This window comes from Spermophilus citellus, assembly GCF_964194105.1.
Source record: "Spermophilus citellus genome assembly, chromosome: 18".
In the NCBI taxonomy this organism is placed as follows: Eukaryota; Metazoa; Chordata; class Mammalia; order Rodentia; family Sciuridae; genus Spermophilus; species Spermophilus citellus.
Window position 1 is genome coordinate 8,787,952 of NC_138200.1, and position 27,257 is coordinate 8,815,208.

The 27,257-nt window shown below is 56.0% G+C and overlaps 1 protein-coding gene across 6 annotated transcripts in view; it reads right to left on the reverse strand.

Annotated features, from left to right (window-relative positions):
- BICRA (BRD4 interacting chromatin remodeling complex associated protein) overlaps positions 1 to 27,257 on the reverse strand; it is a 72,190-nt gene that overhangs the window by 23,053 nt on the left and 21,880 nt on the right. For 5 of the 6 annotated variants that reach the window (XM_081274457.1, XM_081274460.1, XM_081274455.1 and 2 more), the window contains exon 2: positions 1,371 to 1,471. The gene's annotated coding sequence lies outside the window, so the exon portion shown is untranslated. Of the gene's footprint in view, positions 1 to 1,370; positions 1,472 to 8,448; positions 8,620 to 27,257 lie in introns of those variants that run through there. The other variant, XM_081274456.1, reaches the window with a different exon arrangement.

The window sequence follows — 27,257 nt, forward strand, 5'->3', positions numbered from 1 at the left end:
GGCGGTGCCAAGATGGCTGCTCTCTATTGTGCAGCAAGCAGGTGGCAGAGCCAGGCCCTGAACCCAGGGCGCCCCAGGCCTGCTCTTCACCAGTGTGCTGCCTGCTCCCTGGAGAAGGGCCTGGCTCAGAGTGGCACGTGGTAGGGGTCTGCCCCGTGAAGGAGCAGATCAGGGAGGGAGGGAATTGGGGTGGGGCCTATGGTCCCAGGTCCCAGGCCCCCTGAAGGCCATGAGGTGTGGTTCTCAAGGAAGGGAAGGAGATGGGGGAACCGAGGTGGAGGAAGGGGAGAGGGGCCCATGGGGTGGGCTACCCTCGCTGTCGGAGTGATGAGGATGGCGAGGGCTAACGTTTGCTGAGCGCCTGCCTCATGCCAGGCCTGGGCAGTCACAGACGTTAGCCTGTCACCCCGTGAGGAAGGGGTGTTCCTCCCCTGTCCCTCCAGACTGCCATCTTCCCATCTCTAAAGTTCATCCAGCCGCACCCCTCCCCCTAGACAGTGGACCCGCCTGCCCTTTCACCCACCCATCCCTTCCTGCCCCCCCCCCCCCCCCCCCCCGGGTTCCTTCTACCATCTCCCTTCCCTAGGGACACAGCAAGGGAGATAGAGTCCTCGAGCAGTGGGGGCTCACAGTCAGGCCTGCGGGGCTCTCACCTGCTGGTGTGTGCACGTAGGGGAGGGCCCTGAGCCCACTGAGGGCTTGGTGACTGCACAGGCAAAGCCCCGTGCGTTCATGATCCTGCATGCTCTTTGTGGGTTCGCAGCCCCTCACCCCAGTACACCCTCTGGGCGTGCCTAACAGAGACCTCCTATGGGCACCCTGACCCACCAGCCTCGAGTGCTCTGGGATGGAAAGAAAGAGTGTGGGCCGGGGCCTCCAGTGGAGGCTGGGGCTTCTCTGAGAAGTGCCAGCGGAGGCTGATGAAACCCAAAAGCCTCTGGCCAGAAACATGCCCCAGCGACACACTGCATGTGCTCCGGGGTCACAGATGGCCCTCCTGCCACACAGCGCAGAGAGCCGCATAGCTGGGGCACTCCTGGGCTCTGCACATGGGTGGGGACACACGCTCTCCTGCCCCACCGCCAGCCCCCCGCTGTGCTTCTTTCTGCCACAAGCCCTGCCCTCCCCAACTAGCCAGGGCGGCCCACCAAGGCCAGAGCTGCGAAGGATCTGGAGGAAGGGGAAAAGGGGCAGTAAGGTCCTGTCTGCAACTGGCACGAGGCAGGGGGATGGCCCAAGTGACCTAGGCTGGAGCAGGAAGAGCGGAAGGAGGTTGCTAAGATAGATTTTGTGAAGTGGGAAAGTTCCTTCCTCATCCCACAGCCATGGTGGACCCAGGGAGGGGCACAGAGGGATTCTTCCCTGGTTACCTGCGCTACAAACGAATCATGAAGGGAAGGAGGGGGTGTCCGCTCCAGGTCTACGCGGGGCCCCCCGCTGGGGACTTGAAGAGTGTCCTTTCAGGGGCCAGCTGCAGAGAGAGAATGAGAGAGGTTGTGAGTGAGACAGAGGCGCAGGGTCAGGGATGGGTCAGCAGACAGAGAGGGGGACAGAGGAGATGGCGAGGGCTGAAAGGGCAAGGCTAAAGGGGTCGCAAGGACAGCGGGGACGAGCATGAGCTGAGGCCATGCGGTTCCCAGCACACAACACCACGTGCCCGCCGCCCATGGCGTGCACCAGGCTGCAGTGCGTGCACCAGAGGTGGTCCCGGGCATGGCCAGTTCTCCTTCCTCAAGGCCACTGAGTCCCACAGAGTTGTCACAAGCACTGAACTAGTGAACATGGAGCCACTGCTCCTGGAGACGAGGGCAGGTTTCTGTCAACCAGCCCAACGTCCCCCAGATTTCCCCGTTTCAGGACACCCCTCAGCAGACACTGTGGACACACCACAGGGAACCACAGCCTAGGGGCCTGCCGCCTCCATGGTGCTTTAGCACAGGGCTTGGGGGCCATTCTAACTGGCAAAATTGTCACCAAAAAGCATAATGACATGAAAACATGGCACTAAAAGACTGAAAAGAGGCTACTCTGAGCTGAAATGAAAAGGCTGGACACTGGGAACTCCAATTTTTCATCACACTAGACCCTTTTGCGCGTGACCAGGAAGGTACCATTTTTGCAAGTCAGTGAACTGCCCACAGGGAATCTGTGAGGGGCGAGGATGGACTGCAGCGATGACTGTAAGAGCGGGCCTACTGTGCGCCAGCCCCTGGTGTGGGCATCGGGGTGTTCACTCATCTCTCCATCTCAGTCCCTACGAGGCGGGTGCTTACCACCCCTATGTGTCGATGAGGAAATGGAGGCTCAGGGAGGGTGGCTCTCTGGTGAGCGGCCAGGGTGGACACCAGACAGCCCCCTCCAAACGCTGATTATCAGACTAGAAGCAAATACACGATTAGGAGGTGGCAGCGTGTGTCTCTGCGTCACTTGTGGAGGCCTGAGACACTCAGGGTTTGGAAAGCAATGGTGGTGCAGCAGAGAGGGACCACAGGCACAGCCGGACGCTTGCCCTCTTTAGATCCCAGGCCTCAGAAAGACATAGAGAGCTCTGTCAAAGACCATGGAGCCGGCCCCTTGGCATCTGGAACCCAGGCACTGCCTGTGGCTGGAGGTGCTCCCCAGCTTCAGAGGCCTTGCAGACCTTCTCCCTCCCTCTGCCGCTGGTTTCCAGCCGGGACCAAGCTCTGTGAGCTTCCTGTCAGCAGAGTCAGGGGCAGAAGAGCATCCTGTGGGTGATCTCCAAATGGGAACTCCTAGTGGTCTATGGGAGTTTTCTTTTTCAGATGGGGTCATGCTGTTGTCCAGGCTGGCCTTGAACTGCTGGGCCCAAGGGATCCTCCTGCCTCAGCCTGAGTGGCTAGCACTACAGGTGTCCCCACTGTGCCTGCTTCTGAGAATTTTTTATTCATGTGTTTTTATTCCAATGGTAATATTAAAGAAAAGAACAGGGAATTTTCTGGACTGAGGAAAACATTCTGCATTGTGACTGGGCTGGGGATTAAGACAAACACCAGGGGTTGAAGGAGACAATCAATCTAAGTGTCCCCTGGGTTTATGATGAAAATGAGGAATTGCGATGGAGACTGTAGGTGTCATGATAGCTTCGTGTTTTCCCTTTTGCCTTCCCTTTAAGAGACACCCCTCCAGCATCTGGTGGGGGCGGTGACAGCACCACCTAGTTTACTGTACACCTATGAGCTGTGGGGGCTCAGGGCCTACTGTCCAGGACTGGGCTGCCAGCTACCAAGGCTCCACGTGAGAAAGTCCGAGTTAGTTAAAGTCAAATGAAACCAGAGCAAAGGAATGAACAGGAACTCTCCAAAGAAAATACACAAGGTCAATAAACATAAAAAGATGCTTAGCATGATGGATACTTAGGGAAAGGCAATCAAAACCACCAGGAGACCACCTCACACCTACGAGGGTGGCCACTTTCAAAAAAAAAAAAAAAAAAAAAGCAGAAAGTAACAAGGGATGGCTAGGACACCCCGGCGGAGCTCAGTGCTGGCAGGAGTGGCAGGAACATGGCAGAGTCCGGCAGCCCGGCAGCCCCTGCACGCGCTCAGGTTAGAATGACCACGTGATCCTGCAGCCCCGCCTCAGGACACACCCGCAAAGAGCTACCCGTGCACCCATGTCCACAACACCGTTCACACACGGCAGCAACCAGCGGCCACCACGGAGGAATGGACACGCAGAACGCGATGCTGAAGGAGGGAATCCCGCACCACCCGCAGGAGCCCGCGCGCATCGTGCTGAGTGAAACAAGCCGCGGGGCGCCCAGAGTGGTGGCAGCTTTCCACTGGAAGGCTGCAAGGCCTGGGGAGATGCGACGGTAGCTGCGCAGTGCAAACACACTGGACGCCACTCCAATGCACACTTCTGACGGCAAGTCTGGGAAAGCTGGTGGTATGTGCACCTTTACCACCACGAAAAACTCTTAAGGAAAGGCAATCAGGAACATGAGTTTTAAATAAATAATATTTAAATAAAAAAGTTAAACAGAATTAAGCACAGTCCTCAGTTAAGCCAGGCACAGGGCAAGTGCCTGACTGCCACTGGTGGCTGGTGGCCTCCCCAGGGCAGGGCCCAGGGTTGGACACCACCCTTAGCAAGAAGCTCACCCATGAACGTGGTGGATGGAGCTGGCTGCTGGCCCTGGGGCTCTGCCTTTTATTATTCTATGTGGTATATATCTGAAGAGGTCCATCATGAAAAATTTTTAATTAAAATATACTTTAGCCAGGTGTGGGGTGCACACCTATAATCCCAGTTATGCCGGAGGCTGAGCCAGGAGGATGGCAAATTTGAGGCCAGCCTCAGCAACTCAGCAAGGCCCTGTCTCAAATTTAAAAACGGGACTGGGTGGGGGTGAATCTCAGTGATGGAGCAGCTGCTGGGGCTTAATTCTCAGCACATAAATAAATAAATAAAAGAAACTTTGCTACCTAACATACTTCATGTGGTTGTTTACTGTCACTCCTACCAAAACGTCAAGGAGAGGCTGTTGCCTGTTAAGTTCCCTGCATAGCAGTGGCACACAGTAGGGCCACAATAAATACTTATGGAATGAAAGTGTGAGCTCATGGGGGAGTTCAACAAAACCGTTCATTTATTTAAAGAGCAGCCTGGTGAAAACACATTCACTAAGCACCTACTGTGTGTCTGGCACGGGGAAGAGCTACGGACATCTTGAAGAGCTAATGCAGACCTAGTCCTTGGCTTTGGCAGCGTAGTCAGTAGTTGTGTACTGAGGATGGCTCTGGACAACCGCTGCCACGCCACCCTCCTGTACCCAGAAGCTTTTGCAAAGCAATGGGGCGGGGCAAGCTGCTTGCGTGCAGAGCTGCCACCCAGCACTGCCAGCACATGGGGGCGGGGGCTGCTGTGCAAGACTGGCCCTCGACGGCCTGCTCCTGCAGGCATGGCCACATGACTTGAAATGAAATGCAGCATCCCTTGAGAGCCTAAGCTTTAAGAGTTATCCCATGGTTCTGCTGACTCCCAGGACAGAGTGGACAAGAGTGGACATGTGGGCAGAGGAGGTCTACCCGCAGCAGGCAGGCACACAGGCGAGCCAAGCCTTTGCCAAGGTGAGTCTCGGAGAGCCGGGGCTCACCTGTGGTCCAACCTCGAGCTGTGTAAGCCCAGGCACAGGGCACATGGGGCACCTGGGCACGTGGGGCCTCGTACTAACAATGTGCCCAACACTCCACTGTGAGGGAGAATGGGGCTGACTAACACTTTATGGAAAACAGACTCAGAGGGGGTCAGGACACTGGCTCCAAATCATACCGTGGGGCCAGAATTTGAACTCAGACCCTGTGATTCAGAAAACCTCATCCTTCACCACCACACTATAAAAAGCAGCCGGGCCAGGCCTGAAAACCACAGCCAGCCTGAGAGCAGCAGTGACGCAACAATGACAAAGTGTCCTTCCAGAAAACCGCGTGAATTCCTCCTCCACTTGTAATGCCATCGGAGTTCTGCGCTGTCATCAAGAGCTGTGCGGGAGCCAGGCAGCCTTGTAGGACAGGGAGCTACAGGCCCCGTCAGCTCCAGAACCCGGCTCCCTGTCACTTCCCAGTAGGAATTTTAGTACCTCTCCCATTCCCTGAAGGAAAAAGAGCAAAATCCTGAGAAACCATGTCACTTGGTGTCACTTGTGGCGTGGCGTCTACCTGCTGCTCTCCCCACCTCCCCCTTGCGTGCTCGCAGAGCCCCACTGCTCGGGGGAACACACTTGCCAACTCCAAGATGTAAACAAAGCCTGCTCTGAGCCAGGCCTGTCCCAACTACGGGTCACGCCTTGGAAGGTTGTGAAATCAAATGAGCAAGCTGTGACCCAGAGTGTCTTCCACCAACAGCGTGCAGTCAAACCCACCAAGAGAAGAAAACACTCCAGTGCTCTTGCACGGGAAGGGCTGGTGTTTGGGGAACTTCAGATCGTGTGCCTCTCAAACATACTGTGAGCTGTGGTCACACAGCCTGCAGGGAGCTGGACTAAGCCGGGCACTCCAACCTCCTTCCCCAGGTATCCACGCTCCTGCCTGCCTTGCAGCTAAAGTAGCCACGGAACCACAAATAACGACACCAGGTGTACAGGCCTGGCGTCTGCTCTGTGAGAAGGACGGGGGACTCTGGCCGACTTGGACCGTGCTTCTTCCAGAATGCAAATCAGAGCTTTTCTGGAAGGAAGCTTTTTGCTCGCTGCTGATAGTTCTCGACAGAGCTGAGGAAAGTGGAGCTGTGGCAACTATCTCGAAACCACCAGAGGACAAACCTGAGGCTGACTGGTCACAGTGGTGCCCGTCTGAGGCTGAGGGAGGAGGATCGCAAGTTCAAGGCCAGTCTCAGTAACTTAGCGAGACCTGCAGCAACTAATTGAGACCCTGTCTCAAAAATAAAAAGTGAGGGGGCTGAGGCTGTGGGGGCTGAGGCTGTAGCTCAGTGGTAAAGTGTTTGCCTCACATGTGTGAGGCGCTGGGTTCGCACATAAAAATAAATAAAGATACTGTGTGTTCATCTACAACTAAGTAAATATCTTTAAAAAATAAATAAATAAATAAAAAGTGAGGGGCTGGGGTTGTGGCTCAGTGGCACAGAGCAAGACTTGCGCATGTGAGGCACTAGGTTCAATCCTCAGCACCACATAAAAAATAAAATAAAATAAAGGTATTGTGTCCATCTACACCTAAAAAATAAAAAAATTTAAAAAAAATTAAAGGTGGGGCTGGGGATGTGGCTCAAGCGGTAGCGCGCTCGCCTGGCATGCGTGCGGCCCAGGTTCGATCCTCAGCACCACATACCAACAAAGATGTTGTGTCCGCCGAGAACTAAGAAAAAATAAATAAATATTAAAAATTCTCTCTCTGTCCCCCTCTCTCTTTAAAACGAACAAACAAAAAAATTAAAGGTGAAAAGGCCCGGATACAGCTGAGTGGTAAAGCATCCTTGGGTTCAATCCCCAGTTCAAACACACACCCTTGAGGCTGATAGGACCCCGCGGGGGGGGGGGGGGGGGGGCTGAGAGGGAGGACAGGGCTAGTGCCTCAGTCGCTCCTCATAGAGTTTGCTTCCAAACTCTCAGCCCTCGCAGGTGAGGCCACTGTCTGGCTTTCCACTCCTGTAGGCAAACACAACGTGACGTCAAGGAGCTGGCATTTCTAGGTGTATCTGCAGTCCACGTCAAGGGCTCTCGGCTCTCATCTGCCATGGGTCAAGGACGACTGCGAAATCAGTGACCGAGAAGAGAGGCTCAGGTGGCAGGAGTGGGCTGGAGGGAAGGGGCTAGAGCAAGGCCCGCTGTGGTCAGCTGCAAAGGCCGTCAGGAGGCCCCAGCGCAGCCCTCCGCAGGGTCTGCCGCACTCTGGGCCTGGGCTGCTTCCCCACTGGCTTGGCCAACAGCAAGGGATGCATGTGACACTGTGTGTTTCTGAGCCTGGCACACTTCCATCCTTGGCCCAGCTGCCACATGAAGTAGCCCAGGCTAGCCCACAGAAGGATGAGGGACACGCCTGTCACACACACACCCCCTAAACAGCCAGCCACGCCCTAGAAGAACCGCCTGTGTGGCCATACATCAAGCCTGGCCAGGAGCTCTGGCGAGGCCCAGTCGAAGCTCTGACCGGGGGATCAAGGTTTGTGTGCAGCCACCAGGGCAGGGTGTAATTCCTGACGATGGCTGTGACAGCACTTTCAGGCCCCCACAGCCTGCCACCATGTGACTGCTACTTCCCTCTCATCGGGGAGCCGGGGTAGGACGACTGTGACTGGCCTGGTGCACAGAAATGTCACTCTGGCTTCTGAAGCAAGATCAGCAGAAACACGTCAAATTCAGCCTCTGCCCTGCCAGCTGTGACACTGACCCTGGAGGCCTGCAGCCCCAAGCTCAAAGTCCACTGTTCTGGGGCCACTATGCCCTGCGGGAGTCCTGGTGACAGTCCCACCTTCTCCTCATCCCGGCTCGGGAGCCACGCATCCACGTGAGCGGGCTGTTAGCTCCTAGCCAGGGTCGCTGCCAGCCTGAGTGTCATCCAAGCAAGGTCCCAGATAATGTGGGGCAGAGACCTGCTGCGCTGTGTCCAGTTCCTCCTCACCAGATCTGCAGCAGGTACCAGTGGTGCCTCGGAACTGCCATGGGCACTTGGCAACACCGCCCAGGGCCATCTCAAGCGCTGGGCTGTTTGTCTTGCAGCACAGCTAACTGCTACAGCCCTCTTGGGGACCTAGGACAAGCCTTGTCCCCCACGGGCCCCTCCACTCTACCCTGCTCTCTAGGGACCAGCCTCCCCTCGGCTCTTCCCAACAGCTCCCAGCCTGTGCGGGGTCGGCTCAGTCACCACGGGCAGCACCTGTTGTCAAAATTCCTCATCAATTGGCGAATCAACACTGCCCAAGTGACCTGGCACCCCCCTAATTCCTGCCCAGCCACAAATGTAACCCTACCTGAGATGCTGGCCAAAACCAGCCCGGCGTCAAGGGCATCGGATGGTCCTGGTTCTGTCCATCTGCCCTCAGCTGCCACCACCTCCTGTGCGGTCCCCATCCACCAGAGCCAAGGCTACCGAGCACGTCCCCAGGCCCAGGTGCTGTTGGAGAGCTACACCCTCCTTCACCCTCTCTGTGACCACCAGCAGACAATCCCGTGCCACCTCCTGGTGAGGAAACCCTGGCAGAAAAGGGTGTGGAATTTACCCAAGGTCACTGGGAAGGCAGAGCCAGGATTTGAACCAGGTCCCCAGCCTCATATACCCGCGGGAACCACACGAGGAAGTCAGCCTGCCCTACCACACCACCCCTGTGACACCTTCCTGGGCCCCACCTCCTGCAGTAGCCCTGCCAGGTCCTTCCCCTCGGAGTGTCCTGTCCAGCTCACACCCAGGACAGACGGGTGCCTCGGCGGCACCTCCGTGCAGCGCGGGGTCCACGTAACTCAGCACCCACAGGTTCCCTCTCGTGGTGCATCTCCGAGGACCTGCAGGGGCTGGAAGGCCACATGCACGGGTGGCCCTCGGGAGGACGAAGCTGTGCTTCTGCTTGCCCCCCTTCGCCGGCCAGGAAGCCGGGCTCTCGAGAGGCTGGTGCCTTCTCGGTGCTGGAGTATGGGAGGCAGGGAGAACACTGCGAAAGGGCCAGAGGCAGGGTGCCCGGGCGGGCGGGGAGATGGAGGAAGAGGTTCCACTGACACCCACAGACACGGGTGGCCGGAGGCCATGGCTCTGGGCTCTGGGCAGACGGAGCCAGGAGAAGCTGAGAGAAGCCAGGGGAGACGCGGCCCTGCTGCGCACCTGGTGCCTGAGCTCCAGCCTCCACGGGAATCACCTGCACGGCTTTTCAGCTACAGAATCTGCATTTCCAACAGGTCCCGGTGATGCTGATGCGGCCACATTCGGATTCACTCATCACTGTGCCCACCCAAGAGGACGAATCACAGTGAGGGAAACTTCCTTCCTCGGCCTCCTCTGCAGTGAGTGTGAACAGAGGAAAAGTTCACACTTGGATAGAAAGGCAGAGCCTTGCCTTGGAAGACTGCTTGCCCCCTTCCTTCCATCTGCTTGAAAGACCGCTGTGGGCCTGAGGACCATGACTGAGGCTGCAGCAGCCATTTTGCATTCCTGAGAGGAAGGCCCAGAAAGTCCAACAGACACAGACCCAGTGGCCTGGCAAGCCTCAGCTGCAGAAGTCGCTGGGATGGCTGTCTACCAGACACCTTGTTCCAGGGAGAATTTTTAAAAAACCTGATTGACTAAAGTGAAACACACATGATTCCAGGAGCCAGCAAGTCCACTCCAAGGGATTCACCAAGAAGCAAAAAGTGTGTCGCCAAAAACATTTGGTACAAAGTATCTCCATGATGGACTGACTCATAAAAGTCCCAAACTAGAAAGAGACCAGCATCAACACTGTCAAATGGACAACTGTGTGACAGCCACGCACGGCTCAGTGGTAAAGAGGATGAACTTGGGCCACTTACGACAGCATGAAAGAGCCTCAGCTGGACTGAGCCGAGCAAGGCAAGGGGGTGCACAAGACGACACCCCACGTGAGCCCATCTGTGCAAAGACATCAGAGGTGTGCTAGCCTCAGGAGAGGGGAGGGAGTACTGACTGGGAAGGGCATGACGGAACCTTCTGGAATGATGGAGATGCTCAGCACTGAGGCTGGGTGATGTTTACTTGGGGAATATTGGGCAAAATTCACCAGGCTATGCTCTGAAGGGCTGTGCGATTTCTGTGTGTAAACCATGTCCTCCGAGAGCATGGCCTGCTGGCCGGTCCTTGTCGCCCGCAGTCGGTGTGTCCATAGAGTGGGCTTGAATGCTGAGTCAGCAAGTCCGCAGGCTGCTCTGGGAGATGCAGGGTTAGGGTGCCAGGAGCCGGGGTGTCTGAGGGACACGTGGTCTGTGCATGTTTGTTTTCAATTAACACGGGCTGCTGTGTCACAGACCTCGCGGCAGCAGCACTGTCAATTCAGGGCTGGAGAGCTTAGCCAATGTGCCTTTTCTCCATAAGACACGCCAGTCTTCCTGTGCTTAGGGACACTAGCAGCACTATGTGATTTAGCTGTTTCAAGTGTCCTCCGCAAAGAACAGAAACGTGGGAAACTGGGTAGTAAACAGACCTTGGGAAGGGCACGTGTGGCTGATACGAGGTGAAGGCAGGCGGAGCTGCCCATTGGGCCTTGGCTGGGAACACGTGCACAGGGACTCGGGTTTCTCTCTGTCCCTTACATGTCTCCAGACGCCCCACAAAGCACCGGCAGCACTGATCTGGGGTTATAAAGAAACCTTAGCAAGCAGACAGATTCAAAACTTGCTATCCTGCGAGACTGCGGAGCCCTGCATGTGGCAACCCATCTGAGATGAGCATGCGCCTGCCCAGTCTCCCCAGGAGCAGCCTGGGATCGTGCGTGGAAAGGCGTGCGGTGGGGAGGTGTTGGCAAGCTGCTAGGAAAGTCCACTGGCACCCAGTGGAAACGGCAGATAAATGATGGGCCACCTAAAGGGGGACACTGCTGCCACTAAGAAAAAGAATGAGAGGATAAGTGGCCAGAGAGCACTGGAAGGGAGCTCGACAGGCCGTCAGGGAGATGCCCGTCAAAGCCACAGGAGGCACACTCTTTGGGGGGAACTACACGGGTGACAGGTGCGGTGACAACCCGCCTGGCAAGTCCTCACAGGGCTGAGCTGACAATGACACATGGCTCTGCCCTGCTGTTTACACCAAGAGACATGAAGACCTAGGTCCACAGAGACTCGCACGGGTCCCAGGAACCACTGACAGCCCGACAGATGCTCAGGCACACCCATGCGAGAGAGCACTGCTTGCCAGGGCGCCAGCATAGGCCACAGCACGGCAGGTCGCGAGGACACGAAGGCGTGTGAAGGTGCCACGCAGATGTCGCACTCTTCCACTCACAGGATGTCCAGAGACAAACCCAGAGGCAGAGGTGGATCAGCAGTTGCCAGGGGCTCCGGGAGGGAGGGGTCCAGAGGGGCTGCTGGGGGCCGGGCTGCACCCCAAACCACTGAACTGTGCCCTTTAGACAGGGGATCTCACGGCAGGTGAACTACACGTCAACAAGAGTGCAGCAGGAACAGAACAAGGGTGTCGTCTGCCCGCCACAGAACAGGCTTCCCGGCTCTGTCACATGGACACTTAAGGCACAGAACAGCCCTGAAACGCTGCCATCTGCTGAAGAGGAGGGAGGAGGAGGCAGAGCATCTACCCGAGACGTTTCTGTACGTCTCCAGGACTCCAGGAAGGCCGTGCAGGCCAGGGTTGACCACAAGGGGACCTGGAGGACGGGAACAAGGAGGGGGACTAAGGCCCAGGCACAGCAGTGGACTGGCGGGTGTGTGTTGGGGGTTCCACTTTGTATTTCCCAAGTTAATTTTTGATTTTGAAGCCATGCAGATGTAGTAGCCTTCCCAAATATTTACAATTTTTTTTTTAAATCCATTGAAAACTTCAGGAGTCTCAGCCACAGTCCTCAGGGAACAGTGACCAGCAGCTGAGCACAGAGACTAAGAAGCCACAGGCCTCCTGGACACCAAGGCCACCGTCAACTCCCAAGCCCTCCCTGGCCCTGCCTCTGGTGTCCGCAGGAATCCAGCAGCACGGGCTCTCCTGCGATGGAGACAACCCTCTTCCCCCCTGCCACCACCTTTGCTACCAGACGCGGCCCGAGGCTTTGCCATCCCCCGAGTCCTCCACAGCCTCACAGGGCAGAGCAAACTGTCCGCAGAGGCAGCAGGCTCATGCCCACCGTGGGGCAGGAGGAGCCGAGGTGTGAGGGCCAGGTGAGGACGAGCGCCCGGGCAGCTCCCACATCCCCTCCTCAGCCAGTCCCCAGCCATGGCACCAGGACCAAGCTTCCTCCTGGTTCCTGCTGATCTCACAGCCAGCACCTCCTGCCTCACTCCCCTGCTAGCCACAGGGACCTGCTGGGACTCCTGGGGCTCCCACCTCCTCCCCAGTCCCTTCTAACCCTATCCCCAAGCATGAATGCTCTACTTTTTTCCAGGCCATGTAGTTGCCCTTCTCAGGATTCTTTGCCGACTCCCTATTGCCTCCCTAAAAATGCCAAATGCTTTATCGAAGGTGCCGGGGAGATGGCAGTGAGGAAAACAGACACCCCTGCCCAAGCAGGTGAAGGGGAGGCCAGAGGAGCAGTGAGAGCCTGGAGGGCCACGGTGAGGACCCCGCTTGTTCTGAGTGAGTCCAGAGCTGTGACCTGACTCCGGTTTGCACAGGATCCTTCTGGCTACTGAGCCGAGGATGGCCTGAGGTAAGGACTGAGGTAAGGAGGTGACAGTGATGGTGCAGGCAGGAAGCAGTGGTGGCCACAGAGGAGGAGTGAATTGGTCAGACTGTGGGTCCAATGGCAGAGCACAGGGGTTCAGAGGTGAGCTGTAGAGGGCCGTGGGGAGGACCAGAGCCAAGACCCCCCCGCAGAACCTGGGGGGTGGGAAGGTGTGGCTTGAGTCCTTAGTGAGGTGCACAGTCTCCTACCCCTCAGCTGTCACCTCTTCAGTTGTGACCACTCCTCCTATGGATCGGATGGCCCCCAACTACCAAGCACCTTATTAACAGAGTGCAGTCACCTGCCAGCCCTAGACAGAGCAGGTAGGGCTGCTCAGAACCTCGGAGACAGAAGGAGAGAGGGAGGAACAGGAGGAGAGGGGGAGGCCTGTGCGAGGACAGGACCCCGAGGCTGTCCTCCCAGCAACACTTGCTGTGTCTCCTTCCCACCCCAAACCAGAGCTTCCAGGCTTACATTTGACTTTCAATCCTTCAGTGATCCTGGGACTGACGGGTGTGTGGTATGAGGCAGGAATCTGATTTTGTCTCCTTCCATTCGGGTGACCTGTTTATTTTTTGTCCTCCCTTCCATTTACCATGAGTCTTGTTTCCCCCCAGAGCTGACCAGCAGCCACTTTGGCCTCCCACCAGACATCTGTAAGTACCTGCCTCTCCTCCTGGGCTCTCTGCTCTATTACACTGGTAGAAAGTGTATTTCTATTTATTCCCAAATCTTAAAAGAGATAAAACAAATTAATGTGTACAGGTCTTCAATACATGGATTGAGGCTAGACAGAGGAGATCAGCAGATAAGGAAACAAGGCAAATCCAGGAAGGGCACTAGATCTCCTAGGAAATCCACTGACATTCCTTCCTTGATGACATGTATTAGCCAGCTTTTTGCTACTGTAATGAAATATATGAAGCAAGTTACTTATAGAGAAAGGATGGGTTTATTTTTGCTCAGTTTGGGAAGCTGAAAATCCAAGCAGCACAAAAAAGATTCTTTTGAGGGTCCCCTGGGGGCTGTAGCACATCATGGCAGGAATGCATACCATATATCTTTGCATATGTGATCTATCTTTCCTTATAAAGCCACCAGAATTCAATCATAAGAACTCAGGACCTAGGGCTGGGGCTGTAGCTCAGTGGTGGAGTGCTTGCCTCGCACGTGTGAAGCACCGGGTTCAATCCTCAGCACCTCATACAAATGGGTAAATAAATAAAGGTGCTGTTCCAGCTACAACTAAAAATTAAAAAAAAAAGAAAAGAAAAAGAACTCAGGACCTAATCTACTGAATTACTTCTAAACACCCTAGTTGGATTAAGTTTCCACTTCCTTAATGTCATTAACATAACACTTTGGGGATTAAATTCCTTCATAAGTTTTGGAAGGGCAAATCAGCCTGACACATTCCTGGTTTTTCAGTATCCATCCCATTGGGTCAATTTATATGCTATACTATCAACTTAAAATTAATCACCACAAGAAAGACACAGACCACACCAAAAAAAAAAAAAAAAAGATTAAAGACAATAATGAATATTATAAGTACTAATAAAAATGTTTTAGAAAGATAACAACGTATAGAAACTAAAGCTCAAGTAACATGATTCCATCAATATGAAATGCCCATAAGGGGAAAACCACAGAAACAAAAATCAAAGTAGAGGCGGCCAGAGGGCAGGGAAGGAGGGGTGAGGACTGGATGCTCAGTAGGTACTGGATTTTCTGATTAAAAATGTTCCAGATAGAGGGGCTGGGGATGTGGCTCAAGCGGTAGCGCGCTCGCCTGGCATGCGTGCGGCCCAGGTTCGATCCTCAGCACCACATACCAACAAAGATGTTGTGTCGGCCGAGAACTAACGAGAACTAAAAAATAAATATTAAAAATTCTCTCTCTCTCTCTCCTCTCTCTCTCTCTTTAAAAAAAAAAATGTTCCAGATAGAAAAAGGGTGATGGTTGCAAAACACTATCATTGTAGTAAATGCCACTTGATTGTACAATTTAAATGGTTAATTTTATGTTGTATGAATCTTATCTCAAAAAAAAAACCCAACAATTTAATGGAACCACAAAATAAACATGGAACAGATAGTTCCATTTCTATTCAGAACTTTTTATGAAACACAATACAAAGTAAAAGCAGGGATGTTTTTAACAGAATAGGCAAAAAAGTTGGCCAAAACTTTTTAATTATCAGAACATTATTGGAAATAATCACTACTGTTGATCACTGATAAAACTGTTATTTAAGATTTTTTTAATCTCCCTCAATGACTTTAAACTTACATTTGCATGACTGTTTTCTAATGTATTTAAGTGTGGTCATGTGTGCGAATAGTTTTAATAAACAGGTGACAATCCGGGAATAGTGATGCACGCCTGGAATCCCTTAGGACTCAGGAAGCTGAGGCAGGAAGATGACAGGCCTCAGAAACTTAGCAAGACCCTGTCCCAAAATAAATAATAAAAGGGGAGCGGGGGCTGAGGTTGTGACTCAGTGGTAGAGCGCTTGCCTAGCATGTGTAAGGCCCTGGGTTCGATTGGCAGCACCATAGGTAAGCAAATAATAAAGGTCCATCAATAACTAATAAAAATATTTTTAAAAATAAATAAATAAAAAGGGCTGGTGGCAGCTCAGTAGTAGAGCACTTGCCCAGCAGGAGCCAGGCCTTGGGTCTGATTACAGGCCCCAAAATGACAGCAACAACCACGATGAGGATGGTGGCCATGGTGAACGGCTCGGCCGTGGAGCCGGAGTCCGAGGGTTGAGTCCCACCTCTGCCTCCTCGTTGCTGTGAGCAGCTCGGGTGGGGCTTTGACCTCCTTGTTTCCCTCGCTGTAAGAAGTAGTTAAAAGCATGCTGCACACGTGAAGGTACGTGTTCACCTTTTTTTTTCTGCCGGAATTTACTGCCTTGGCCAAATGACCATGGTCAACGACACAGCAGGAAGCCATGCTGACCGTCACGTAGCCGTCATGGCCCCGAGCCCCTAGGCGCACTGGGCTCTCCAGGCGCCCACCCACTGCCCGGCTCCTGCCCGGAGACCAGGGCGAGCCCCAGGGGTCAGAGGGCAGCCAGGAGGGGCTGGGACAGACGACCCAGGCAGCGCCCCGCCGGAGGCCGGAGCAGGGCAGCAGCGGGATTCTCGGGACGTCCGACTCCACGCCCAGCCTGGCCGGCGCCAACCTGCGGTGGCAACGCGGGCACCGGCTTCTTGGTCGGTGGGAACGCGAGGCTGCACCACTCCAGCGAGAGGAACGCGCCGGCCACAGAGGAACGAGCCGCAGTCGCGCGCATCGAACGCACCACAGTGAGAGGAACGCACCGCAGCCACGAGACAACACGCCACGCTGACAAAAAGGAACGAGCCAGTCACGCAAGTCAAGGCACCACAGTCCCGCGAGAGGAACGAACAGCAGTCCCGCGAGATTGCACCAGTCCCGCGAGAGGAACGCACCACGAGAGGAACGTGGGGCGGTCACGTGAGACTAAAGAGCCACAGTCGCGTGAGACGGTAACACTGGGAAAACCAGTGGTGGGTGTCCCAGACGGTGCCCTCTTCGTGACTTTTCCACAAACCTGAAACTACTCACAAGTAAAAAGTTTACCTTAAAAAAAAAAAAAAAACCTGGGCGTGGGAGTGTGGGCGCAGGGGTAGAGCATGCGCCCAGCAGGCAGGAGGCCCTGAGTTCACACACAGCCACTGAAATTTTTAAAAAACCTGATAAACTCAGCCTTATTCAATGAAACTGGAGAGAAAAAAAAAAGGTGCTGGCCACGGAACCTGATCTGCTGCTTCTGAGAGGCACTGAGCCCCTGGGCCTCTGCCTTCTGGAATAAAGTCTTGGGCCTGCCCACCCTGTACAGCGCCAAAACAGCTTTGCTGCGTGGCCCCACCAGGTTTTGGCCCTTCTCCTTGCTCTTGTTCCCTGCAATCTTGTCCTTGCACAGCAGCCAAAGAGATTCTGGTAGAACCCAGGTTAGCTCAAGGTTTCTCCTTTGATCAGAACCCTCCCTGGCTTCCACCTCACTCAAAACAACATTCCAGGTCCTCAATAGGCCACAGACCCTGCATGATCTGCCCCCACCCCTTCTCTTTCCTCACCCCCTGCCTTCTCTCCTCCATCTAGCCTCCTCCACATGCCTCCCAAACACTAGGACCTTCCTCAGGACCTTTACACATGCTGCTCCTCTGCTTGGGAGGCTTTTGCTCTTCCTCCCTTTTCTCTGCTGCCATCAGGTCAATGAGGCTCAACCCATCTGGATTTATAATTACAACCACTGCCCTAACCCAGCCCTGCCATCCCCCATCCTGCTCTGCTTTTCTTTAAAGCACTGATCACTATCTGACAAGCCATAAATGTGATTTATCTTTGCTCTTGCCTGTCTCCCCCAGGAGGGGTGAGTTCCAGGTTTCTGTTTTGATCACTTTGTGTAAATACTGACCAGATGACCCAACAGGGCTGTTCTCAGCAGCCACAGCTGGTGTTGAACAGGGGAGCAACTGGAATAGACGCGGCTGGAGAGGGGAGAATATCCACAGGCTGACCAGAGATTCAGAAGCGGGGCTCAGAATGGGGGCCACTCAGAACTAGTGAGGCCCAAAGGACCCAGAGGAGACCTGCCATCTGGAGGTGGAGAGGAGGTAAAGGTCATGGGCCAGGTCACAGCCAGGGTGGCCACAGTGGCTTGGAAAAGCCCAGTCTGTGGGGAGGGTGGTGACACTGGGCTGCACAGAAGGCTGACCAGAGGGATGAGGGCACGAGGGGGCAGCAGCGGGAGACAGCCATCCCTCCTGGCTCCGAAGGACTCGCCCACCGGCCCAGGAGACTCTCAGACTAGTTGTCTGCACCAGAGGTTCCTGCCCGCCAAATGCAGGGAGTGCCCCCATGATGGAGAGAACCCAAGACGGGGTGATGTTGAGGCGCTCACGGTGAGTTTCTTACATCAAGCCCCACAGCACCCCCCGCAGGGACAGGACCAGCAGCGTGGCTGAGGTCAGGCCTGCCATCTTGTTTGCAGGCACAGGGAAGAAGGCACTTCTCAAGACCACAGCAGGGACTGGAAAGCCGAAGCCCAGCAGCAAGGACCGTAGGGAGGCTTCCAGGCCTCGTCCAAGGAGGGACGTCCAGGAGGGACACGGGACAAGGGCCACACGGAAGCCAAGCAGAGGGCAGCAATGGGGAGTTTTCCTAGAGCTGGGGTCGCTCTGTGTAACTTCGCCTTTTTGAATGAGACAATGTGGACCACAGCACATTCCACAATGTTCCTAGCACCCCCTGAGTGCAGGCAACCCAAGGCCCAACAGGAGATACCATGACAATCACAAAGCAGTGCCTTTGTGCACTGCTGGGAATGTAAAATGTCGCAGTTGCTGGAGACAATCTGGCAGGTCCTCAAAAAATTAACCTGGAACCACCCAGAATTCCACTCCCAGGCAGACCCCCAGGAGGGGTAAGCAGTCCACACAAAAACCTCATAAAACCCTCAATGGAAGCAAACTGTGTCCACCCCCTGATGAAGGAATACACAAAAGGGAGTCCACCCAGAGTATGGAATACTATTCAGCTAGAAAAAGGAACAATGTACCAATATATGTGACAACCTGGACAAACCTTGAAGATACTATGCTGAGAGAAAGAAATCAGCCAGAGGGGAAAAGGCCACGTCATGTATGAGCCTGTTTGCATGAAAATGTCTGAAACAGGTAAATCTATACAGACAGACAGATCCGTGGTTGTCGGGGGCAAGGACAGATGGCAACAGAATTAGGGGGTGATGGCCAAGAGACGCAGGGTTTCCTTCTGAGCTGATTGATTATGGTGACGGTGTGACGACTGAGGGAACTGCCCACGTGAGACGGGTGAACTGTACGATGTCCCAGTAAAGGTGTTTATAAGGCACTGTGTGTGCGAGGGGCTTCACGACTGCCAGAGGAATCTTCTTTTCACAATAAAAAGAGGAAAGGCTACAGGCTTTCTGTACTGGCCACACGAGGCACCAGGTCATTACCCCTCTGCAGACTGGAGACTGTGGCAGCCCCTCCGCCAAGGGCACCAGGGCCACAGGGCAGGTCTGCTTGCAGTCTGGCTTGGGGGGGTCTGTGGTCGGGCCCTCCCCAGGCTCTGCAGGAGGCCAGGACGGGCTTTGGCCTCCAGAGAGGTGCACACTGCCATGGCCTCCTGAGGGTCCAGCGTGGCACCACCATGGCCAGCACTGTGGGCACAGGTGGGCGCTGCTACACGTTCCCGCATGCCGGGCCCTGGACAGCCCTGGCCCTGGCCCTCGGCTGCAGCCCCTGCTGCTTTCTCTCCAGGGATGTCGTCCGGTCACTGTCCAGAATTGGCAGACCCCTCCCCTCCAGGCCCACGCTTCACCTGCCTCCAGTTGGCTCTCTGCCCCTGGCTGGTCCCCACAGGGACACTCTCGCAGAGTGGCTCTTTTCATTCAGAGGAAGGTCCCCACGGGGGCACTCAGCTCCTCCACCTGCCCCCAGCTCACTCCCCTGGCCCCGCTGCGACCTCCTCCATGCTGGCTGCTGCCTCTGCCCGGAGGGTTCTCCCCAGGGACCGGCCGTCCATTGCTTTGGCTCCTTCAGCTCTGCTTAAATGTCACCTCTTAACTGAGGCCATCTCCGCCAACCCGACCCCCTGGGCCTTCCTCTCGAACACTGACCAGCATCTGCTCAGTGACTGACCCACGGGCACGTTCACTGTCCTCTCTGAGGCAGACACTTAGAAAACACTCGGTCACCTCTGGGTAGCCACCTACAGATGCGCAGGTTCCATGCTGCATAAGCCCGGAGAGGGTCGTGTCATGGTCTGGATGTGAGGTGTCCCCCAGAAGTTCACGTGTGAGACACCAGAAGGTTGAGGAGAAACGACTGGGTGGTGGCCTCAACCTGACCAGTGAATCAACCCTGATGGCATAACCAAGCGGTGGCTGGAGCGGCTGGTTCGCTGGGGGCAGGGACATGGGGTGTACATTTGATATCTGGAGAGAGGAGTCTCCCTCTCTGCCTCTTGATGTCCTGCCTCAACTCGAGCCCCGAGGTGTGGAGCTGGCTTTCTGTGGACTGAGACCTCGACACCGTGAGCCCTCAAACGTCTCCTTCTCTACAGCTGTTCTGGTCAGATCTTTCAGTCACAGCAGCGAGAACGCGGACTGAAACAGGTACGCTCTCACTTTAGGACACTAGAGCTTTGTACGTAGATGACCACAATGTTCTGGCAGATGGCAGTAAGGGCCACAAGAAAAGGTTATCTGTTTTGCTGTGACAAAACTGGAGGACTAAACCCAGGGGTGCTTCACCACTGAGCTACATCCCCAACCCCACTTACTGTGTGTGTGGAGACAGCGTCTTGCTAAGTGCTGAGGCTGGCCCGGAACTCTCCTGCCTCAGCCCCCGAGTCACTAGGATCACAGGATGCACCACTGCCTTCAGTGGGTCATCTGTTCCTAATTCCACCAAAGCACCATCGGGCTTAGGGTCATCTGGTTAAACATAAGGCAAACTGCTTCTTCAGAGGCTGCCACACATACTGGACTGCTTGTGTTCTAATCTCCTGCTAACACTAAGCAGCTCTGTGACTTTGGGCAGATTACTCAGCCTCTCTGTGCCTGTTTCCACCTCTGACAATAACATGTCACCATAACAAGATCATCAGGAGGATTAAATTAATGAATAGGGGAAATTCACGGACCAGGCTCACAGGAGCATTACTATACTAGTGGCTGCCATTCTCAAATCCCTGGGCTCAGGCTTCAAAACAACATGGGAAAGACATCCCTCAGTGCAGTATGGTTCAGCCTCGTGTGTAGGGCTGGGCAGGGTGGCAAACACCTGTAATCCCAGCGGGTGGGGAGGCTGAGGCAGGAGGACTGCAAGTTTGAGGCCAGTCTCAGCAACTTAGCAAGATGCTGTCCCAAAATAAAATGGGCTGGGAGTGTGGCTCAGCAGCTAAGCATCCCTGGGTTCCACCAAAATAAAACAAAAAATAGCAACTCCTGTGCAGGTGAGGCACGGCCTTGGACTTGACTCGGGGTCCCATGCCAAGCTCATGGGGGCTGGCAATGCAGGGAGATCTTTGCAGGTGCCCTGGAAACATGGGGAGTGCTTCCTGCAGGAACTCAGCCCTGTTCACCTAAGGACCCGGGTATCCGAGTCCTCCTCGGGGGGACAATAGTATCTACTTAGAAGGGCAGAAATGCAGGGGACAACCCGCAGCGGCAGAGCTTCTCCCCCCAGGATACAACCACTGGCCTGTCCCCGCAGCCCCGGTGGAGCCTGCCCTCCTGCACGCGCTTCCCCCCTTCAGCTCTCAGAACGTGCCCCTTATCAGAACCAGAATCGACGTCGCAGAGCGAGGGGAGAGCGAGTGGGTCCAAGCGGAGCAGGGTTGCAAGTCACTTTGGCATTCTCTGCACTTCTGGAAATTTGAATATTTCATTTTTTCTCTTGTCTTTCCTCTATTGTCCAATGAGCTTGGGTGATTTCTTTCTCACAACGTCAAGGCTGTGTTTGTAACTTTTTCTTGAAATTACATGTCCCTCAAATGCACATACTGTAAGTGAAACAGACTGTCAGCACGCCCAGCGCTGGACGAGGACAAGGACAGGCGGCCAGCCCTCCGGGCGGTTGACTCTGCAGTGTGAGTAGAGACGGACCCGGGTGCTCACTGCTGAGCCACATCCCGGCCCTTTTTAGTTTTTATATTGAGACAGAGTCTTGCTAAGTTGCTGAGGCTGGTATCAAACTTGCCATCCTCCTGCCTCATCCTCCCCAGCTGCTGGGATTACAGGTGTGCACCACCGTGCCCAGCAGGACGTTCTACTTTTAAAGGAAGAACCCTAAAGTGGTTAAGAACATGAGCTAGAAAATTCCAACCTTGGGTGCGTCACGTGCATATCACTGAGAGTTAGCATCAGGCAAGCTCAAGTCCAAGGACATTCTACCAAACAGTGCCCTGGACTCTCCTAAAACATCAGTGTCAGCTGGGGACACAGCTCATGCATCAAGAAGCACAAAAGAGGCTGAGAAAACACTTCCGACGGAAGGAAACCTAAGGAAAAAAAATGCAAAGCAACTTGTGTGATCGCAGCGCAATTGCCTTGGGAGAGCCGAGAGGTGCAGGCCGCGAGCCAGGGCTCAGCTTGGCGCTCCGCTGTGGTCCTGAGGTGGCACCAGAGGACAGTTCACCAGAACCCAATGCAGAGATGCTGGGGCAGAGGAGCACAAGCGCGCCCCCACTCTCCAGTGGCTCAGGAGAAGCGACCACGTGCATGCATCGTGCAGCACCGGGCACCACGGCCCGGTTTCCATATGAGAAAACTGAAGTCAGGGAACGCTTTGCTCTGCAGACTCACTGAGAGCGAAAGGGAGAGGATGAAGGGGCTGGGGATGTGGCTCAAGCGGTAGCGTGCTCGCCTGGCATGCGTGTGGCCCGGGTTCGATCCTCAGCACCACATACCAACAAAGATGTTGTGTCCGCCGAAAACTAAAAAATAAATATTAAAAAAAAAGAAAGAAAGGGAGAGGATGAAGAGGGCAAACGCGGCAATGTCTCGAGAGCTGGTGAATCTCAATAAAGGATTCTCTATATTATTTTTGCCACTTTTCAATAAAACTCAAAATGATATCAAAATATGTAGGTTAGCCAGCTGTGGGATCGCACTGCCTGGATTTGCCCCCTGCTGTGCAACCTGAAGGGAGTTACTTCCCCTCTCTGTGCTCAGCTTCCAGATCTATAAAACAGACACAATAATACGCTGGCCGCCTCCTGGGCTGGTGGTGTTCTGCCTGACACACACAGTGTGTCACAGGTGACCCATGTTCTGACAGAGGCTATGGGCACTTTCGTATTCTCCAAATTGCCCTGGCTCACAGGCTGTTGTGGGATTGAACGAGTCCACGGGTCTCTCCCAGTCACGCACGGAACGTGTTGTCACTCTGAGAGGGAACCAAGGCCGTGGGAACTGCGCCTCGTGGTCCAGCAACACCCCTGCTCCCAGCCAGGAGCCCCGCTGCTCCCGCGCTCGGCTCTCCACTGCCGCCTGGCAGCGGCTGCTTCCCCAGGCCCTTGTCACAGCCTGTCTTAATGCCAGGGACCCTGGTGACAGCCCAATAGAGACGTTGGCATGAGGGGGTGGCTCACGCTGGACGCCAGGAATGCTGTGAAGGGCCAGGTGGCCCAGCCAAGGCAGCCCCTCCAGGACTGGGCCGCGGCCACGACCCGGGAAGGGCCCGTCACCCAGGGCCAAGCTCCAGAGGCCGGCTGGGCCTGGCCGGGACACCGAGGCCTCTGTGGGCCAACTTTTAGAAATGAGGAAAAATGCTTTGGGAAAGGGACCCAGGTGTCTGTTTTCCTTGAAAATCTGGAACATCCCACCTACGAGAACCAAGCAGCCCGGGGCCATGGCCGGCATCCCCACCACAGCTGGCCGGCCACCCACCGGGCCAGGGTCCGGGTCAGCGCCCAGCCTTCTGCTCCACTGGCACAGACGGCAGGCCACAGATAGGACCCGCGACAAGGAAGAAAGCTCACAACAGGACACGGGAGCAGCGACCAAGAGGAGGCGCGAAGGCCCGGGGCCAGGGAGCCTCTGCACACCTCAGCCACCAGGCGATCAGAATGACGCTGGGACAAGGCCTCACTGCACACCCACTGCAGGCCTGGACGGGGCAGGGCGGGATGGGGCACACCTTGGGGACCGTGTGCACCTGGCCGAGCTGAACAGACCTGTCACAGACCCCGCCATGCCACCCTCAGTGTTCACCCAAGAGAATGACAGCACAGGTCCACCCGGGGACTAGCACAGCGTGCACAGCAGGGGCGCCCGAAGCACAGGCTGCTGCTCAGCGGCAGAAGCAGTGGACATGGCTATGCCTTGAGGGCGGTCTCAATCCTGTGACGGGAGCAGGACACCAAGGCGCCAGCTGTGATACCCCTTCCACTCATCTACGGTGGCATCGGGGATAAAATGTGCGGGAACAATAGAGACGAAGGACTGAGAGCTGTGACCCGGGAGCCAGTCACAGAGGACACAGAGAACGATGGCAGCCTGGGTTCTCGTGGCCACGGCCAGAGGGCGGATGGCAGGACGGGTGACAGGTGCTTTTGGTGGGTGTACTCCGTGATTTGATGGCAGTGGTGGTCGCACAAGGGTATGCACTTCTCAAACCGCATCCAACAGCACTTTTAGGTCGTCGCGTCCCCCGTCCTTTCACCACAGCTGACCAAGTCCCTTAAGGAAGAACTCGGGTCACCCGACCACGCGGCTCCAGCCACAGCCGTCGCCCATTTCGGAGGGACCTTCGCCGCCCGCCTGGGCCTCGGGCCTGGGCACCTGCTTCGGCCTCTGCCAGACACACCCCTCCTACTGGGAGGGACAGGCGCGCTCCCTCACTTCCTTCAGGTCTTGGCTCAAATGTCACCATTTTCACAAGGGCTGGTTAAAGCAACCCTTCACACACCAGCTGCCGCCACCCTCTCTGCACAGCACCCACCATCCCGGGGAGTCCCCCTGTGGGCGTCCTCCCAGCAGGTCACTCCGGGGCAGGGACCTCTGTCTGCTACGTGGCACCCACACTCCCAGAGCCCAGCCCAGCCCGTGGCAGGCACCAGCGACTAAGTGAGCAGAGGGACGTCTGGTGGCTCTGGTGGCACGAACTGCAGAGAGGCCCAGCGATGTCTAAGTGAAGGATGGAAGAAGCCCAGGCTAAGACAGAAACGGGACCACCCCGGGAAGGAACCGAGGCTCAGAGAGGAGAAGGTACTGGCCGCAAGTCACACAGCAAGGAAGAAGGGGGCAGGCACCCCTGACCGGCACCGCAGAGCCAGCGGTGCCTGCCGCCTGCACCCTGCGCAGGGAGGGAACCAAGCTGCACCCCAGCAGGGCCCAGGACGGGGTCTGTGTACCCAGTCAAGATGGAGAGACCAGGAAGAGGGGGAGGAAGTTCAAGATACAGCAGTCAGACGGTGGCTCCCTCTCCGGTCTGGAAACAGAGCAGGACGTGAAACGCACTTTCTCACCTGAAGCTGCTCAAGGCTGGGGCACAGCTCCGTGCTGGACCTGCCCGGCAGGTGAGGCCTGGGGTCCACTGCCCAGCACCACACCAAAAACACCCACCGGAGGATGAATGGACAGACAAAGCCTGTCCTGTCCAGACAATGGAATATCACGTGGCTGAAGAGAGCAGCTGGGAGCAGCGGGCCCTCCTGGGACCCCAGCTGCTCGGGAGGCTGAGGCAGGAGGACCCAGGTCAGAGGCCAGCCGGGCAACTCATGAGACCTTGGCTCAGTGCCAGAGCGCCACGGGGTCCATCCCCAGTACGGGAAGGGAGAAAAGAGCCAGGGACAGACGCTGCAGCTCAGGCACCTTGCCAGGCCGTCGTGCTGAGTGACCGTAGCTAGACATGGAAGGCCATGTGCTGCCTGATTCCATCTATGCAGCGTCCAGACCCAACGCCGCGTGTGACAGAGCTGATGAGCGGCGGCCAGAGACCCGAATGCAGAGGGTGGGTGGCAAGCGGTGCCCGCCCAGGGGCAGAGCCTTCCCTGGGTGCCCAGGAGGACACTCTGGAGTCAGACGGGGCACAGCTCTGTGGGCCACATACCCCAAATGGCACAATTCAGGGGGGCGGTTCCTGGTCCTCAATTTGAAAACTGTAAAAAAAATTTAAAAAGGTCCAATCTCTGGATCAAGCCAGAGGACTATGGTGTGGGGGAGACACCACCCCTGGGCTGTGAGTACACACTGACTGTGCGTGGGTAAAGCTGCAGGAGAGCTGGGGCTGCACCAAGGACAAGAGAAGCAGCACAGCAGCAGCCGCATGCTGGTACACTGGAACCTGGGGACGAGCACCAGGTTCACTGCCCAGGGGCCTCCTGTGTAGCCACGACTCAGTAAGTCCACCTTCCAGAGGAGTACTAGGAGGCTGTGAAGAGGGTGCGCTTGAGGAATCCCTGCCATGTTCCTAAAAGGCAGAGGGCAGAAAGGTGTAGATTATCCTGTCACTAGTGCCTGAAGACTGTGTGCACACGTGTGTGTAGGGGGAGATGGGGGAGGGAGGGGGAGGCACTTGAACCTCTCTTTCAAGAAGCCCCACTGTTCTCACCTGGGAGGGATGATCTCATCAGACACACTTTGTCGCTCCGAGTGGTGTATCTGGGAATGTGTCCTCAGTTCCAAGAAAAATGACAAAAATCCATAAGATAAGAGTTTCCCCAAGAAGGGCGGAGACAGCCCTAGCCCAGCTCCTGAGGCTGGAGGAAGCTCAGCTGCACCTTCCTCGGGGAGGGTGGCAGCCAGCTGAGGCCTCTGGGACAGCGCTCTCTGGAAGCTGCTTCAGAAATCACAGTGCCAGGCTGTGGCTGGGGGGCGGGGACGGGGCAGCAAGTCACTGGAAATGGCATCTTCCACCCTGGCTGAAGGCAGGGCCCGAGCAGCTCCGCTCCATCCCTGAGGCGCAGCTGACCAGCCGCCCTGCGCTCAGTCCTGCCGCCCCATGGCTGGACCCGGCTCAGGGGGCCCATCGACAGTCAGAGACGACTACACTCGTAGGACCCCTGGGGTGCCCAGAGGGGCAATCTGGAACAGGAGGCGACTCGGGGTGAGGAGGACCAGCTTTGGGGAAGCGCAGGCGGCTGCAACCCTGCCAGCCAGGTGCAGGGAGCCGGGTGCAGGGAGCTGTCTCAGTGCGGCCGGTTTAATACCTTAGCAGGAGTATGTCGTGGGGGCCGCCCGCCACCACCCCACCGCGCCAATGCACCACCCTGCCACCGGCTCGGGCTCAGCATTCCAACCCGATTTCCCTGATGGCATATCCCGCGGGCACCGCCCCTCCTGGGCACACCTGCAGCGTCCACAGGTGGTTGGGGCGGGCCGAGGTCACCCCTCGCTGCTCCTTCTGTCCCCACTGGCAGCTCAGGGAAGGAGGAGGCGCCAGCTCGGCTGCTGCCCAACCCTGAACCCGAAAGGTCGGCAGCCGAGGAACCCCGTGGAACCCCTGCATACACGGCTGTCTGCAGGACCTCCCTGTCCCACCTTGCCGCACCCACTTCAGGAGCAGACACCTGGATACTGCGGACAAACAGACTGGGGGGGGGGGGGAGGATGGTGAGCCCGCCCTGCAACTGTGGTCCCTCGGGAGGCTGAGGAGAAGACGAGGTAAACCCAGGACGGCCACCAAGCAGCCAGGAGAGCAGAGCCACACTGTTTCTAAGCAGATCTTTTATGAATAATGATCTGCAAACAAAAAAACCCCGAGCAATAAAAAGAAACGGCAGCGGACACACTCTTGCTCTCCAGTGTCGCCAGTGGGCTCTGGCCCCAGCAGGCTTTCTAGGCCCCACTGGGCCTCCAGCTCGACCCCCAGAACCACTTTCCAGGTGCGCATGGCGAAACCAACACTGAGACCTTTGCTCAACAAACTTGAGCAGT